We start from the raw sequence: 18,258 nt of genomic DNA, 5'->3' as shown, positions 1-18,258 counted from the left end.
GCTGACCGGCGCCGCCTCGCCGCTCCCCGCCGTCGCCGGCGTCCCGGCACCCGTCTCCGGTCATCTACTTCCTCCCCGGCGAGTCCCAGCCACCGTTCTCCGGCGTCTACAGTAAATCCGGCGAACCTCGGTCCACGTGCGAACCCTAGATCCAGATCTGGGAGGTGTTTTTCTGCCTAAGACCCCAATATTTAAGCTTTGTTCATCGCATCATAACTTCGCATCCGTAGCTCCGTTTTGGACATGTAGCATATCAAATTGTTCGTCTCGAGGTCCTCTTCATTTCATTCCATTGCACCATGTTCATTTGAGTTCATCTTGATGCCCTAAATGCTGTTGCAAGAGTGCTATGTAATGTTAGTTTCTGTTTCTTAACAGATTATGGACATTTGTCATTTTTGCCATGTTTAATGCGTGCTTCCTATGAACTTGAGCCCTACATGTGTTTTGGGCTAGGCCATGCCATATTTATAGGGGTGTATGCCATGTATTTTTGTGATCATTGTGGCGATTAGCACAAGCATGCAAAGTAGCTCTCGTGATGTTTCTGATTTCAGGGACTTAGAATTCTTCTAATTCATTTGCCTGATGATATTTTTATGCCATGTATTCTTGTTACTACAGAGTGATCCATGCCTCTTTTGAGCATGTTCACTAAGGATGATTTTGAGATATTGTTATGCTCTATCCATCCATCTCTTTGTTTGCAATTATGGAGTACCCTAGCATGACTCAATCTTGCTCTACTTTTGCTATAAAATGTTTCTGGCAGATTGTTTACGTGTTAATCAATTTTGCCGAGGTTGTTGTAGTTGATCCATGCATGCTATGAGAGTGTTCTTGCCATGGTTAGCTTATTGATCATGTCTTCTGCTGGGTGTATGCTTAGTTTGTCATGCAATGCCTTGTGGTGAGTGCATCGAGCTCGCAAACATGTCTATGTAACTCTGTTTCTGCCATGCCCAGTTTTTCTGATAAGTCTGAATCTGTTAACGAAACTTGCTATGTTTACATGGGTGCCATTGTATCTTCTGATCCCTTTTGGCTTATGGTCAGTAAGGGACTTTTGTTATATGCGTTGAGTAGTTTCATGCCGTGCCTTGCTTTGCCATGATATGTTCCTGTAGCATGTTGTTATCTTGCTCTAAACATTGCTTCCTGGTGTTAAATCCTGACATGTTGCTATTTTCACTAAGTCTGTGAACATGATATCTTTTGCACTTTTGCCATGCTGGTTTGAACCTGCTATTGTGTGATTTAGCCGTAGCTCAGTGTTCATCTTTTGTCAAGCATCTTGAGTGGATCATTGCCATGTGCTTTGTTGCTATGTTAGAGTGCAGTAGCTTAATTTCTTGTTGCATTCTAGATGGCATCGTGCTGTTAATCGCAGAATGGTGCCATTATTGTTTTGCTTGCCATTTGCAAACCGTGCATCCGATTCTGGTGATCTTTATATCGATTTCTACCGAAATCAACTCATCTTTCCAGCGGCGCACTTGGTTTGACAAGTTGATGCCTTAATCAATCTTTTCCTTCCGGAGCTCTCATATGCATTGCATATCACATCCCGCATATCATGCCATGTTTTGCATCATGTTGCTTGCGCATTGCACCGTGGTTGATTGTGGTTTCCTTTGCTTGTGTTCTTGCTTTGGGTAGAGCCAGGAGTTGAATTCGTGATCGAGGTACCCGTTGAGTACACTGACGAGGTTCAAGCTTTCGTCTTCTCGGAGAACTTTGCAAGCAAGATGACCATACCCTCGAAATCACATCTATCTTTGCTTGCTAGTTGCTCGCTCTATTGCTATGCCTATGCTGCGATACCTACCACTTGCTATATCATGCCTCCCATATTGCTAAGCCAAGCCTCTAACCCACCTTGTCCTAGCAAACCGTTGTTTGGCTATGTTACCGCTTTGCTCATCCCCTCTTATAGCGTTGCTACTTGCAGGTGAAGATTGGAGTTTGTTCCATGTTGGAACGTGGATATTCTTGTTGGGATATCACAATATCTCTTATTTAATTAATGCATCTATACACTTGGTAAAGGGTGGAAGGCTCGACCTTATGCCTGGTGTTTTGTTCCACTCTTGCCGCCCTAGTTTCCGTCATACCGGTGTTATGTTCCTTGATTTTGCGTTCCTTACGCGGTTGGGTTATCATGGGAACCCCTTGACAGTTTGCCTTGAATAAAACTCCTCCAGCAAGGCCCAACCTTGGTTTTACCATTTGCCACCTAGCGTTTTTCTTTTCCCTTGGGTTTCCGGAGCCCGAGGGTCATCTTTATTTTAGCCCCCCCCCCCCGGGGGCCAGTGCTCCTCTGAGTGTTAGTCCAACCTGTCAGCTGCCGGTGGCCACTAGGGGCAACTCTGGGCTGGTCTACCGGAACCTTGGACAATCCGGTGTGCCCTGAGAACGAGATATGTGCAGCTCCTATCGGGATTTGTCGGCACATTCGGGTGGCTTTGCTGGTTTAGTTTTACCATTGTTGAGATGTCTTGTAACCGGGATTCCGAGTCTGATCGGGTCATCCTGGGAGAAGGAATATCCTTCATTGACCGTGAGAGCTTGTGATGGGCTAAGTTGGGACACCCCTGCAGGGATTTTGAACTTTTGAAAGCCTTGCCCGCGGTTATGGGCAGATGGGAATTTGTTAATGTCGGGTTGTAGATAATTTGAAACTTAACTTAATTAAAATGGATCAACCGCATGTGTAGCCGTGATGGTCTCTTTTCGGCGGAGTCCGGGAAGAGAACACGTTCTCGGGTTATGCTTGAACATAAGTATTTCTAAGATCACTTCTTGATCATAGATTCTCGAATGTGTTTTGCTTTCTCTTCTCGCTCTCATTTGCGTATGATAGCCACCATATATGCTAGTGCTGGCTGCAGCTCCACCTCATACCTTTCCCTACCCAAAAGCTTAAATAGTCTTGATCGCGAGGGTGTGAGATTGCTGAGTCCCCGTGACTCACAGATTACTTCCAAAACCAGATGGAGGTGTCGATGATACCATTCCAGGAGAAACGACTGAGCTCAAGTGGGAGTTCGATGAGGACTCAGGACGATACTACGTTTCCTTTCCAGATGATCAGTAGTGGAGCACAGTTGGGGCGATCGGGGACATTATGCATTTGGGGTTGTCTTTATTTTGGTTCCGTAGTCAGACCTTGGTTGTATCTGGATGATTGTAATGCTATATTTATGTATTGTGTGAAGTGGTGATTGTAAGCCAACTATGTACCTCTTTCTTATTCAGTACATGGGATGTGTAAAGATTACCCCTCTTGCGACATTGCCTACAATGCGGTTATGCCTCTATGTCGTGCTCCGACACGTGGGAGATATAGCCGCATCGTGGGTGTAACAAGTTGGCAATCAAAGCCTTCCCCGACTTAGGAGCCCCCTGCTTGATCGAATCGCTGGCATTGTTGAGTCTAGAAAAAATGTGTTGAGTCTTATAGGATTATATATATATCGGGGAGAAGGATTATTTTTACTCCTCAGTCCCTTCGTCGCTCTGGTGAGGCATCCTGACGTAGAGTTTTGACTCTTCTCTTCTCAAATTTCACTAAAAAAAATTTAGGATCACGCGGGTATCTTGGAATCGTTCCGATGGTTTTGTGACGACAACATTGTTCTTGGTGCCTCCTGACATTTAGGGGTTGTGGCAGTGTCCCGGGGAGTTGAGCTCCGAGGTGTTGTCGTCACAATTTTATCGTTGCAGTTCTGGAATACCTGAGTTTCGCCGACATCGAAAATATCTTTTATGCAGTTGTTGGTGAGATAACCTCGACGCCACCCAGTACTGGGGCGAGAGTTCGGGAGTATTGCCATAACTCGTATAACAGATTCTTTTCGAAGGTTGAGGTAAATGATTTCCGAAGGTTTCTTGGTTATGTGTTGAAGGATGGATACAGTTGGATGTAGGATTTGCTAGTTTTGGGTAAGATATTATGCTTCCCCTGTATCCCCGACACCTGATTGCATAACCGGAAAGTTTCGGGAGTTTATAAGTGGGAATTCTAGTAGCTCCTAGGATATCTTTCCGACAGATGCATGATATGAGATTGGGGTTCGACGTCTAGTGGTCCGCCTATCCACGGTTGGTTTTACAGTGGTCTCGTTATGTCTTAAAGAGTCCTTGGCTATGCTGACTCGGGGACGCTTCGTATGTCATGTGCACTGCCTTGTCCATGATGGTGATGTACGATCGAGCCTGTGTGGGCCCCACCATGAAAACTTCGGATGAAATCTCTATCATATGTTTGTTCTGGCTTTTTCTGCAAGCCAATCCTTTGTTTTGTTTTTGAGTTGTGGTATTCGAGTTGCTTCAAAGTCAAATGTTGATTCCATACCTTTCCTAAGAGGTGTTCTCATATTTCTATGTGAATACTAATCCTTCATGATAATCGAGATTGTCATGTCAATCCTTTTCAACCGATGTTTTTCTCTTCAAGTGAATCCGATCATTTTCGACATCCGCAAGATCAATTATCAGTTCTTCTCAACGGTGTTTGTTTCATCCATACCAAGTTGTCTTTGTTTTCCCCGCCCTCCCACCCCTTTTCTTCGAGGACTCAAATCACTTAATCGAGTATCCTTTTATTGATGGGAAGTCTCTCCATTATTTTCCGTCAATGTTCTTATTCGGTGATTCTCAGGAAGATGCTAAGGAAGCTTCAAGTTCGTCATTCTTCATTATTTTCTTCTCCGGTGGATTCAATTCAAGCTTTTGGTGTTGATCATATCCTTTAACTCATTTCGAATGTTTTCCATGCCGGTGCACCTTATTATCATTCCACTTCTCGCTATTCAATTGTTCCGGAGTGCTGAAGATATCTCGAGGTTGTTGTCTCATTCAAGCCATTTAATTCTACCGACTCAATCTCTCTTTCAAATCTTTCAACGATGTTTCTTTTGAGTGGGCCCTAACCCATAGGTCTTTTCCCAGGATCTTACCTGACTCTTCTATTTTTCCGGAGTTATAATCAAATTTATTTCAAAGTTTGTCATAAGAATGAATTATCATCAGTCAGATGGTTTCTCCAAGATCTTATAATTCTTTTCATCGTTGGCTCAACCTTTTCATTCTTCATTCCGGAGTGCCTCAACAATTCATGGTGGTGTTTCTCATCGTCATTCTCAACATTTGAAGACCGAAGAAGAACTTTCCTCCATATCTTGCTCCATTCTCTTCATGATTCATGATGCTAGCTTTATGCCATCCTCTCATAATTGTTTTCGATTGTGATAATTCTTTTCACCCATCCGGAGAATTTCATGAGTTGTTTCCATTTCTTTCCTCTGAAGGCCATCATTTCGGGATTATTCATTACAGCTTCCAGCTCTCATTTTCAATTCTTACCGGTGCATCCTCCAAGTGTTCTCTAATCAGCTCGGGATCTCTTCGTTCACTTGCATCTAAATTCTCTCAAGAATCTTCATTCGTTCTCTAATTCTTACCGTTGACTCATCCCTTTACTTCATTCATTTTCAATTCTTACGGTGGTTCGTTCAAGATTTCTCTTCCTTTGTTATCGTATCAATTCATTCGGTTTTTTTCAATCCTACCGGTGGTTCGTTGAAGACCTTATCAAGTTTGCGATATATCTATCTTAATCCTTTCTACGAGAATGAGTAGTATGCCAAATCCGTGGATTGTCATCAATTTAAATTGGTGAAGGATACGCATAACATAATTCTTATTCTTGTTTCATCCAAGTGATAAATTCCTTCCTTCAGAGTTTGTTCATAATAAATAAATTCTTGTTTTTTCTATTGTTTCATCTTTTCTTTTCCCAAAGTTTCAAGTTTTCTCGGTTATATCATCGTGAAAATACATCTAATCATTACAAGTCTTCACCTTGTGTTTTCAACTTCTCTTTCATTTCGATTGATCATTCTTTTGCTACCGGAGTTGTTCATGGAGGCTACATGGTGGTTCGTCAAGGATCCTTTTCACTCTTCAATTGTTCTTCAAGATATCTCTCGAAGCTATGATCCGTCAAGTTATACTTCAAGTATTTCCCTTCTTGCATTCCGAAGTGCAATTCTTTCTATCTTATCTTTTCAGGTGGTGTTATGTATTTCTTGACAGTTTCCCTTCATATTTCATGATTCACATGTTGTCAAGAATGAGATATTTTTAAATCCAAATCTCTTCGTTGGAGTTATCCTGGGCTATTTTTACCTAAAGCTTTTCCCTAAGGATTGTCGCTATTTATGGTGCTTATAAATGACCCAAGTTCTTCATTTGTCCTACCGGTGAGATAAGTTTCTCGTCTCCTTGTTGATATCAATCCAATCTATTGTTTTCGTTAGTGGCAGAATTTCACCTTAAGTTTTGAGATGTTGTCCATAAGTCCACATCAAGCTTATCCTTTCATTGTTGGTTTTCCAACAACTCCGTTCGACCCTTCTCCTTAAGATGCCTTTGCAAGCTCATTGGAGGTAGAAGATGTTGTTTTCTTCCCCGTTCCTTTAATTCCATTCTTTCATTTCTCCCGGAGGCATTGTGATGTTGCTCTCTTCGACCCATCATCTTCTTTTGTCAAGATTATGTTCCTTTCCTTGCTTATCCGTTTAACTGGTGTGTGGTGTCCTCCTTTCAAGCTCTTTTCATCCTATCTAGTCTTGAATCTCTTTTCAACCGATGTGCTGCCCGAATTTGTTCTTACTTGTTCCTCTTTTCTAACGGAGTGTTTTCAATTTTGTTCATCTCCGTTGTATTCTTTTCTCGAAGTTGTTCAACCTCGCAAGGTTCATTGGTTTCACTCATTTGCCAAAGAAGCAACTTAGTTTTACCTCTTCTCTTTCTCTTCCGTTTTCCCTCCGGTGCCATTCTAGATCTCGGGACGAGATCCTCTCATAGTGGTGGAGTGTTGTAACGCCCCGAGACCGTTGCGCCAGGTGTCTTCCAGTTATTTGCTGTTGTTTCCTTGTCATTTGCTTGCGTGGCATGCATTTCATATCATGTCATCATGTTTCATCGCATTTGCATACATGTTCGTCTCATGCATCTGAGCATTTTCCCTGTTGTCCGTTTTGCAATCCGGCGCTCCTATGTCCTCCGGTGTCCCCTTTTGCCTCTTTTCGTGTGCGGGTGTTAAACGTTCTCAGATTGGACCGAGACTTGCCAAGTGGCATTGGTATACTACCGGTAGACCGCCTGTCAAGTTTTGTGCCATTTGGACTTCGTTTGTTATTCCAACGGTTAACCGAGGAACCGTAAAGGCCTCGTGTGTGTTGCAGCCCAACACCTCTCCAAAGTGTCCCAAAACCCAGCTAAACCCCCTCCATCATCTCGGTCGTTCAATCACGATCGCGTGGCCGAAAACCATGCTCAATTTGGAGCCTCCTAGCTCCCTCTATGTATAAATAGGTGCCTCGCCCAAAAAAATTCGGATCAAATCCACCCCTAACCCTAGTCTCTTCTTCCTCCCGCCGCCGGACGCGTCCGGATCGGGCCGGACACGTCCACCCACCGCCGCCTGACCTATCGCGGTGCGCCACATCGCACCGCCCGCGCCCACTTCGCCGCCTCCCGCTCCGGCCCGCCCGGCCCGCAGCGGGCCCCGAGGCCCAGTCGCCGCGTGCCGCCGCCTACCGCTTCGCCCGCCGCCCGAGCGTCGGCCCGCCGCCTACCGCTCCATCGCGTCGCCCTGCGCCGGCCTCGCCGCTCCGCCGTGCCGCCCCGTTGCCGACCGGCGCCGCCTTGCCGCTCCCCGCCATCGCCGGCGACCCGGCGCCCGTCTCCGGTCATCTACTTCCTCCCGGGCGAGTCCCGGCCACCGTTCTCCGGCGTCTACAGTAAATCTGGTGAACCTTGGTCCACGTGCGAACCCTAGATCTAGATCTGGGAGGTGTTTTTCTGCCTAAGTCCCCAATATTTTAGCTTTATTCATCGCATCATAACTTTGCATCCGTAGCTCCGTTTTGGACGTGTAGCATATCAAATTGTTCGTCTCGAGGTCCTCATCATTTCATTCCATTGCATCATGTTCATTTGAGTTCATACCCTAAATTCTGTTGCAAGAGTGCTATGTAATGTTAGTTTCTGTTTCTTAACGAATTATGGACATTTGTCATTTTTGCCATGTTTAATGTGTGCTTCCTATGAACTTGAGCCCTACATGTGTTTTGGGCTAGACCATGCCATATTTACAGGGGTGTATGCCATTTATTTTTGTGATCATTGTGGTGACTAGCAAAAGCATGCAAAGTAGCTCTCGTGATGTTGCTGATTTTAGGGACTTAGAATTCTTCTAAGTCATTTCCCTGATGATATTTTTATGTCATGTATTCTTGTTGCTACAGAGTGATCCATGCCTCTTTTGAGCATGTTCAGTAAGGATGATTTTGAGATATTGTTATGCTCTATCCATCCATCTCTTTGTTTTTAATTACGGAGTACCCTAGCATGACTCAATCTTGCTCTACTTTTGCTATAAAATGTTCCTGGCAGATTGTTTACATGTTAATCAATTTTGCCGAGGTTGTTGTAGTTGACATGCATGTTATGAGAGTGTTCTTGCCATGGTTAGCTTATTGATCATTTCTACTTGCTGGTTGTATGCTTAGTTTATCATGCAATTCCTTGTGGTGAGTGCATCGAGCTCGCAAACATGCCTATGTACCTCTGTTTTTGCCATGCCCAGTTTTTCTGCTAAGTCTGAATCTGTTAACGAAACATGCTATGTTTACAAGGGTGCCATTGTATCTTCTGATTCCTTTTGGCTTATGGTCAGTAAGGGACTTTTGTTGTATGCGTTGAGTAGTTTCATGCCATGCCTTGCTTTGCCATGATATGTTCATGTAGCATGTTGTTATCTTGATTTAAACATTGCTTCCTGATGTTAAATCCTGACATGTTGCTATTTTCACTAAGTCTGTGAACCTGATATCTTTTGCACTTTTGCCATGCTTTTTTGAACCTGCTATTGTGTGATTTAGCCGTAGCTCAGTGTTCATCTTTTGTCAAGAATCTTGAGTGGATCATTACCATGTGCTTTGTTGCTATGTTGGAGTGTAGTAGCTTAGTTTCTTGTTGCATTCTAGATGGCATCGTGCTGTTAATCGCAGAATAGTGCCATTATTGTTTTGCTTGCCATTTGCAAACCATGCATCCGATTCCGGTGATCTTTATATCAATTTCGACCGAAATCAACTCATCTTTCCAGCGGCGCACGTGGTTTGCCAAGTTGATGCCTTAATCAATCTTATCATTCCAGAGCTCGCATATGCATTGCATATCACATCCCGAATATCATGCCATGTTTTGCATCATGTTGCTTGCGCATTGCACCGTGGTTGATTGTGGTTTCCTTTGCTTGTGTTCTTGCTTTGGGTAGAGCTGGGAGTAGAGTTCGTGATCGAGGTACCCGTTGAGTACGCTAACGAGGTTCAAGCTTTCGTCTTCTCGGAGAACTTTGCAGGCAAGATGACCATACCCTCGAAATCACATCTATCTTTGCTTGCTAGTTGCTCGCTCTGTTGCTATGCCTATGCTGCGATACCTACCACTTGCTATATCATGCCTCCCATATTGCTAAGCCAAGCCTCTAACCCACCTTGTCCTAGGAAACCGTTGTTTGGCTATGTTTCCGCTTTGCTCAGCCCCTCTTATAGGCCTAGGGGCAACCTGTCAGCTGCCGGTGTCGATGATACCATTCCAGGAGATACGCCTGAGCTCAAGTGGGAGTTTGATGAGGACTCAGGACGATACTACTTTTCCTTTCCAGACGATCGGTAGTGGAGCCCAGTTGGGGCGATCGGGGACATTATGCATTTGGGGTTGTCTTTATTTTGGTTCCGTAGTCGGACCTTGATTGTATCTGGATGATTGTAATGCTATATTTATGTATTGTGTGAAGAGGCGATTGTAAGCCAACTATGTACCTCTTTCTTATTCAGTACATGGGATGTGTAAAGATTACCCCTCTTGCGACATTGCCTACAATGCGGTTATGCCTCTAAGTCATGCTCCGACACGTGGGAGATATAGCCGCATCGTGGGTGTAACAACAAGCGTCATGGAATGCCCCAAGTCATTGTGTCGGACAGAGACAACGTATTCACTAGCAGACTATGGCAGAACTTGTTCAAAACGGCTGATGCAACCTTGAATCTCAGCTCGACGTACCACCCACAAACGGATGGTCAAACGGAACGGGTAAACTAGTGCTTGGAGACGTTTTTGCGATGTTTTGTGCATGCAAATCTGAAGAAATGGTCACCGTGGTTGTCCCAAGCATAATTCTGGTACAACACGTCCTTCCATTCTGTTGTAGGCCACACCCCCTTTGAGATCATGTATGGCCAGCGACCCAGACACTTTGGAATACAACAGCTGATGGATTGATACCAGCTGGTTTACAACAGTGGTTGGATGAAAGCTCCACCATGCAGCAGCTCATCCAACAACTTTTGCACAAGGCTCGTCCAAGAATGAAGAAGTTTGTAGACCGCAAGCGATCGGAATGAGTGTTTGAGGTAGGGGACAAGGTGTATCTGCGATTACAACCACACATCCAAACTTCGGTGGCTCCAAGATCGTCTCACAAACTCTGTTTTCGTTTCTTTGGACCATTTCAAGTGATTCAATGCGTGGGAGCAGTGGCCTACAAACTCAAGCTGCCGGCTGGAAGCCAAGTACACCCAGTTTTTCACATGTCCCAACTGAAAAAAGCCGTGGCGCCTACAACACCGATGAGTACTGATCTTTCTGTTCTTCTCATTGCTGATGACAAGCGACAACCTGAGCAAATTTTGGATGCGAGGCTGGTGCGGCAGGGCAAGAAGTTGCTTCCGCAAGTCAGGACTCTTTCGACTGGACTGCCAGCAAGCTTTGCTACTTGGGAGCAACTTCATGCTCTTCATCGAAGGTACGCGGAAGCACTAGCATGGGGACATGCTGCGTCTCGGGGAGGGAGCATTGTCACGGCCTTCCTGAAGACCGGGGCACAATGACTGAAGAAGAGAGCAGAGAAGAGAGAGCGGAGCAGGCTGACTCATGCACTCAAGGCCGCCACAGGGGAGGCCAACCCATGACGCCCAGCAGCGAGCCCAACCCGCTTAGGAAGTCACCGCTACAAGTAGTCAGAGCGTGCGTGGCTCCAATGGTAGGAAAATGTAATTTCCCAAACTGGTTGTATCTCTCCTATCTTCCTTCTTCCCCTTCCCCAAGCACTCTCTGGATTCAGACCTTGGCGTGACGCCAGGAAGCTTGTATCCCCGTATTTCCATTGAGTGCAAGCAGTAGATCGATCCCGAGGGTAACAGTATGCACGTGCGAGCCAATATGCAACAGTTGTGCACGGTCAGCCCCGACACGGATGCGTGCCGGCCAGCATGGATGGCAGCATGTGATGCGGCCAGGCCACATGCCGCGGCCACCACGCACGCATGGCCTGCACGGCTGCACACAGCGGGCGCACAGCTGGGCTGGCAATGGCAGCCAATGTTGGAAATAAGCCATGCATTGTGTGGGCATTATCCGGCCATTATCTGGGCAGGCGCGTGCATTGTCTGGGCATTATCCGGCCAACTCGCGGCAGCCAGCGCGCACGCAGAGGCCAGCATGCAGCGGCTAAGCCACAAGGCGGCCGGTTCAGCACCGTTACGCGAGGTCGCGCCGCCGAGGGACCTCCTCTGCCCATGTCGTCGATGTCTCCTCCGCCCATGCTGCAACCGTTTGGTCTACCCACACCGTTGTCGCCGCGAGGAGCCACCTCCTCGGCGTGTGCATGCCGCACATCCATACCGACGGGGAGAGAGCGGTGAGAGAGGAGGATCGGGTGGCTGCATATGGGACCAGAGAGGTGTTGCATATGACATGGAGGAGAGTGCCCGGGTGTGACTGGACCCCCTCATACTCGCCCCATATTTAAGATGGATTTGAGGTACGCCGGTTAGTACGGACGTTTAGGGGTAAACCGAGGGGTCCAGTTGGATCACAATTTTTTGACCGAGTACTGTCTAGACAGGCGTTTCAGATGTTTAGGGAGGAGGTAATAGCACCCCAGGTACCCTAACTTGCACAGAATGTGATGATTTAGTCCCAAACTTGCAAAACTTCACTCCACCATACCCCAACTTGCACCTCATGTGATGATTTAGTCCCAGGCCAATCACAGCTCGACAGTTGGCGGCCAGGTGGCTGGACCGGTCAGCGCGCGCACTTTTGCAGAAAACCCCCTCTAGTTTTCTGTAATCAACCCGCACTCACCTCCCATTGACTGCAAAAGCATAAATAACCTAGTGTAAAGTGGAGTACATCCAAGATTCCAAGTTTGCTTGGAACTACGAATGTTCATGTATTTCAATTCAGAACGACATGTAGTTGCTACTGTTACAAAATAAAATGTGTAGTTTCTACTGAAAACCACATGATAAAACTGTTCAGACTGTAACAGAACAGGTATCAGTGCACAACACCATTTTCTTTCAGTCTTTCAGGAGAAGAGAGGTTGCACCTCGTGAACATCTTTACTGCAGCACAATTTCGCGGCAGAACATGATTTCAAGTTCTCAACGGAGAAAAGAATTAACATTGCTCGATCAAACCAACATACAAATTAATGGTGAGAAAAAAGAATCACGGAAGCAGCATGAATCCTTGGCCGCTACCTGCAAGAACTGCTCTCCTAATCAGCCAGTAGCCATTTTTTCTTGCATCGGCGGCGTCACTTCCTCCAGAACGGAACAAGAACGGCACATTGACATCGCACGGCCTGGACACCACCTTGGCGCTGGCGGCGAGCCTGTCCACCGTCATGGCGCACCGAACCTTCACCGGCACGGCCCACGTCCTCACGCCGCCGAGCTGCAGCCGCACGGGCACCGTGATGTCCACGTCGAACGGCACCAATCGGAGCCGCTCCGCCGCGGCCATCTGCCCGCGCTCGCGCTCCGAGAACCGTATCCCGGTGCCCTTGGCCTTCACCATGAACACCGTGATGTTGCATGGCGCCTGGTAGAAGGCCGGCCACGCGCCGTCCGCTAGGCTCACGCCCTCGTACGACACGGCGACGCGGCTCCCGGCGCCGTCGTAGTGCACGCCGACCTTGCCTTTGGCGCTGTTGTCGGCGTGGAAGGTCGCGGCGAACCCCGGCGAGAGCGGGCCGGGGGCCGAGGCATTGCTGACGCCGGCGAGGCCCGACACTGCGAGGGACACGACCGAGTACGCCAGCTGCCTGGGCTTGAAGGCGAGGTAGACGACCCCGACGGCGGCGGCGAGTAGGATGGCGAGGGAGAGGACCTCGACGGCGAGGTAGAGGCAGGCGCAGAGGCAGGAGCAGCCGGCATGGCGGGTGTAGTGCTGGAAGAGGCGCGCGTTCTCTGGCGGCAGCACGCAGAAAACCTTGTCTTTGGGCACCTGCACCACGTACGTGCCGGGCTGCGGCGCCGGCGGCTTCTGCTGGTGTTGGGGCGGCGGCGGGACGGGCTTCTCAAAGTGGACTGCAGAGCGGGCTGGGGGAGGGGTCGGAGGAGGAGTAAGCGTAAGCGTACTCGCCGGAGAAGTCGGAGCTGGTGGACGCGGCCGTCGTTCATCATAGGCCGCTCCTGCTCCTCACGTCGCGCGTGCGTATCAATCTGCGATATCAAAACCGTCCGTGCCAGAATGTTTTGTGCGCATTGGTACTTCCCAACCGAATAGTACTTCTTTAGCACGGCGTTGATTGCTGATTTGCTTGCTTGCAGTGCTAGTATGCTTATCGTGGACGTCCTATAGCTTTGCAGTCAATAGATGATCTCTTGTTTTTGTACCATGGGACAGCACGCACTACGGGTCCTGTTCACCAGTGCACGTACCCAAACTTGAAGAGAGACCAGCAGCCTCCACACTGGCTGGTTCCAACTCATGACATGGTCCTTCTCGTTGAAGCATCGAACGGCGCCTTCCATGCACATGAAGCTGAAGTCAACCGTGCACTCGAACCAAACTCTAAACCGGTGCCCTGTCACCTCCACGAGGAAAGGAATGGTGTGGCGGAACCATTGTCTGAAACAGTCAACAGCAAAGCAAGCAAATCAGCAATCATTAAGCAAAGTAAACGAATGTACAAATGTACTAAAACGGAGCACGTCACTCAGCACGTACCCGCCGAGTTCCTTCTTGTCTCCGCACTGCTGCACAGCTTCATAGAAGACTAATGACAACTCGTCGTCGCTCTCCTCATGTCCCATGCCAACATCGAACGGTGAAGATCCAAACTCAACGACCATCAGCATCTGGTGCAGTTGGTTGGCCGAAATTTTGTTCATTTAAATTGTCGTTAGTTTCCGAACCAAATTACTATTCAAGGATCTGCACATCCCAGTTACAATTTTTTTTTCTCATAGCCTGATAGGCACGCACCTGTGGAGCGCAGGCATTCAGACAAACATTCTAGACCTTGACAGCCGGTGTCATGCCGAAAGCCACAGGGTTACACCTCCTCATCTTGTTCTGTGTGAACAAACCACCCGGGCCGCTACTATAACGGTCGAACATGGGACCGGTTGAGTTGTTTGCTGAGCTCAGATCATGATAGGGAACACCTGGGAACAAAATCATGGGAGGTGAGTGCGGGTTGATTACAGAAAACGGTAGGGGGTTTTCTGCAAAAGTGTGTGCGCTGACCGGTCCAGCCACCTGGCCGCCAATTGTCGAGCTGTGATTGGCCTGGGACTAAATCATCACATGAGGTGCAAGTTGAGGTATGGTGGAGTGAAGTTTTGCAAGTTTGGGACTAAATCATCACATTCTGTGCAAGTTAGGGTACCTGGGGTGCTATTACCTCTTTAGGGAGAGAGTAGGGGGTCCGGCTGTAGATGCTCTAACCTCCAGAGCTTATGAATTTTAGTGATGGATAGCACAACGAACTTTTTAAGACCCATTGTAGCGTCGCTATTTATCCGCTTAGATTATTAAATTATTTGAAAACAATTTGGAGAAGTTGTTTTTATGAAAAAGTTCATCAAATTTTGAAAAAGGTAAAGAATTTAAAAATAACAAATTGAAAAAAATCATCAATTTTAGGAAAAACGAGCGAACTTAAAAACAAATTTATCAATTCTGAAAAAAGTTCGTCGAATTTGGAACAAAAGTTCATGAATTTGAAAAAAAATTGATCAACTTTTAAAAAAGGTTATCTAATTTCAAAGTAGTTCATCAATTCTGAAAGAAAAAAATCATCGAATTAAAAAATTTCATCAACTTTCAAAAAAAGATAATTGAAATTTCAAAACAATCATAAAAAAAAGGTAAATTGACTGTGAAAAAATCTTCATTTTTGAACAAAAGTTCACGCATTTAAGGAAAATAAAAGAAAAGAAAAAAGAAGAAGAGGAAGAAAATAATGTTCCGTGAACTGAGAAGTGTATAAAGGAAAAATTGAAGTAAGAGGGCTGTAATGAATGCATTTTCCTAGTGGCTACTATGGAATGCTTCGACAGAGAATTCTTGAGTTTGAACATGCCACGCGCACCCTTTATTTTAAATTTAACACAAAAGAAGAAATGGGGCCAGCCCAGTGCAGAGGGTGCACCCTGTAACATTTATGCTTGTAACAGGCGCTGTAGTCGCCAAATAGGAAATGCCGGAGTCGTAGTTGAGCATATCGTATTTGCTGCTTTTTTTCTTCCATTCTACAGAACTGTGTTTAGGAGGGACTAACTGGCCGGCCCATTTAATGTTCTATAGAATTTCGTTTTGGAAACCTTCTAGAAGGTTCCTAACCGGTTTAGGTCCTTTTCAGTTTTTTCTTACTATTTCTTTTGTTGGTTTTCTTTCATTTTCTCCTTTTCTAAGAAAGTTTCCATTTTAAAGAATGTTCATAATTTATGAAAATATTCACATTTAGAAAAAATATTTGGTAACTTCAAATAATGTTCATGTTCTCAAATTTTGTTTGGATTTCAAATACTGTGCATGTGTTAAATTTTCTTCTTGAATTCAAAAATGTTTATGTTTACAAAAATCATTTTGAATTTTAAAAAATATTCACATTTCAAAAAAAATCCAGAAATTCAAAACTTATTGTGTTTTCATAATGTTTGAGAATTTTCAAAATTTGATTGTGTTTTCAGAAATGTTCTTTTTTTAAATCATGTTTTCAGAAAAGTATTCCCAATTGTAAAAAATGTTCCGAATTTGAAACAGTTTACATTTCCTAGAAACTATTCAGGATTCCAAAAAATATTCACGTTTTCCCAAAAAGTGTCAGTGTTTTAAACTATGTTCACATTTTAAAAATTCCTCGCACTCCAAAAAAACTAAAACCAACCAAGAACATTGCATGCTCCAGTGGTCGCTACAGGAAAAAAGCATGTCACGGATGTGATCACGAAAGGAAAACACGTTAAAAACCAACTAAAAGAAAACGCAAGAAAGAAACGTGTTACGTACATGGGTCGGCCTTCTCGAACTCGCCTATGTGAATGATCGACTATTTATCGCGGCAAGCGGCAGAGAGGAGCTCTCTTGTAGTTAGGCTTGTTTGCGTCTGCTAAGACTGTAGTTAGGCATTGTAGTTCTGTTTTAACTAGTCCTTTAATGATTGATTGATTGAGCCTACAGGCACACACCAGTTAATGCCTTGGGAGCACGTTCTCGTAAGCGACGTGCCTAAGATAATAAAAAGCCTATAAGTGATTATAAAGATTATTAATAAACAGGATGATGCCCCACTCGTTGCGGCAGGAACCTTGCTAAAAGAAATGCATAAAGTGCTAAAAACATCTAAAACTAATGAGAAGTAAATGTAAGCCTAAAGAAATAAAAAAAATACAAAGGGTACAAAGAAACAAAAACAAAATTACAGTTAAACTAATGTTATTTCTAACAAAAATGTGAATGATGAACTACATAGGTATACTGCAATCACTCAACACATATACTGTCTATATGAAATCTGTTGCAAAAAAATAACTTACAACTAACATGCATGAATTGATGAAGTGGCAGCGCTGCATGCATAGAGCAAAGAAAAAATAATGTAATTTAGGACTAGCATGGACAACTTGCTTATGCAGGATGGTTGCATGTCTAGGAAAAAAATTAGGCAATGAGTTGTAGCTATTTAGGAAAAGAAGATTAATTTGCTGAGGTTTTTATGTGTGCTGCTTTCACGGGTCATCAATAAAACCCTCTTGATAATCTTTTTTTTCTGTTTCTTTCTCTACACTTGTGTATAACAATATAGACATATCTATTTAGCATGATAAATAACTCAAATAATTATGTCTCAAACACACATCAAGAAAATACTGCAGAGCAAGGACGGCGATCGGAGAGGGGGAGGTGTTGTGGCGAAGGAGCGGCGAGGGAGGTTGACGGACAGTGAAAAATCTATCTTTTGGCTCCTTCCAAAGTGGACGGGACTACAATGAGAGTTGCATCTACCCATCTATAAAGGATGAGTTGGGTTTATTTTTTTATCACCAAGAAAATATTAATAAATACCCCTATACTATTTTATTAGGAGATCTAGTGGCGGTGATGTCTACTCAGGAACACATTAACTAGGGAGCAGGTTTACTTGATTCTTTAAGTTTCTTCGATTTTTGCCTTTTCTATGATTTTTATGTATTCTTATGCACTTTTCCTTTTTCTCAATCTCGGTTAATTTGTATATCAAAATTTATATTTCTATTCACATGATATGGTCTGCTCTAGATTATAAAATTGTCATGTAAAAAATATAAAAATAAAAGGCAAATGGAAACAATAAATAAAATATTTTTTATCCGCTTGCACTTTCCTAAACCTTGAGTTGCATATATCCTAGTTGCATGCGGTCGTGGATCCAAAGGTGGTATCTTTTGAAAAAAAATCAGCCATCATCTTCACATGACGGTGGATGTGAGACTCGTGCCTATGTTTGGAAACATCTTACAACGTGGTAGCCACCGATTGCAGAGGCCACCATGGTTTCTTCTACCGTGCTTTCCGATACAGCGTTTCACAAAATTGAAACTGTCCCGAGTCGGCCTGTCTTAGAAATCGGGACTCGGACGGGTGAACCAAAAAATCAACGTATTGCATACGAATATTTGGACGCGGCGCTTCCTAATACGATATAGTAAATACATTACATCCGCGGAACCAAACATGTCTTTATTTGTAATGTGTGACTAAGGGTGATATTTTTCTATAAAATAGTGCGACAACTGCATGCAGATGTGCAGCTAAGGATGATGTTTTCGAATATCTCTTAGTTACATTGGCCGACAAATGTGCGTCGTGGTTCTAAGACTGACAGTAGAATAGGGG

General features: G+C 44.9%; 1 pseudogene; it reads right to left on the bottom strand.

Moving 5' to 3' along the window:
- Nucleotides 1–12,597: 12,597 nt before the first annotated feature.
- On the bottom strand, nt 12,598–13,725 carry LOC119333390 (annotated as a pseudogene).
- Between the last annotated feature and the right edge of the window lie 4,533 nt (nt 13,726–18,258).

The sequence above is a fragment of the Triticum dicoccoides genome, chromosome 7A (genome assembly GCF_002162155.2).
Source record: "Triticum dicoccoides isolate Atlit2015 ecotype Zavitan chromosome 7A, WEW_v2.0, whole genome shotgun sequence".
Taxonomy (NCBI): Eukaryota; Viridiplantae; Streptophyta; class Magnoliopsida; order Poales; family Poaceae; genus Triticum; species Triticum dicoccoides.
This window is presented reverse-complemented; position numbering and strand designations above follow the sequence as displayed.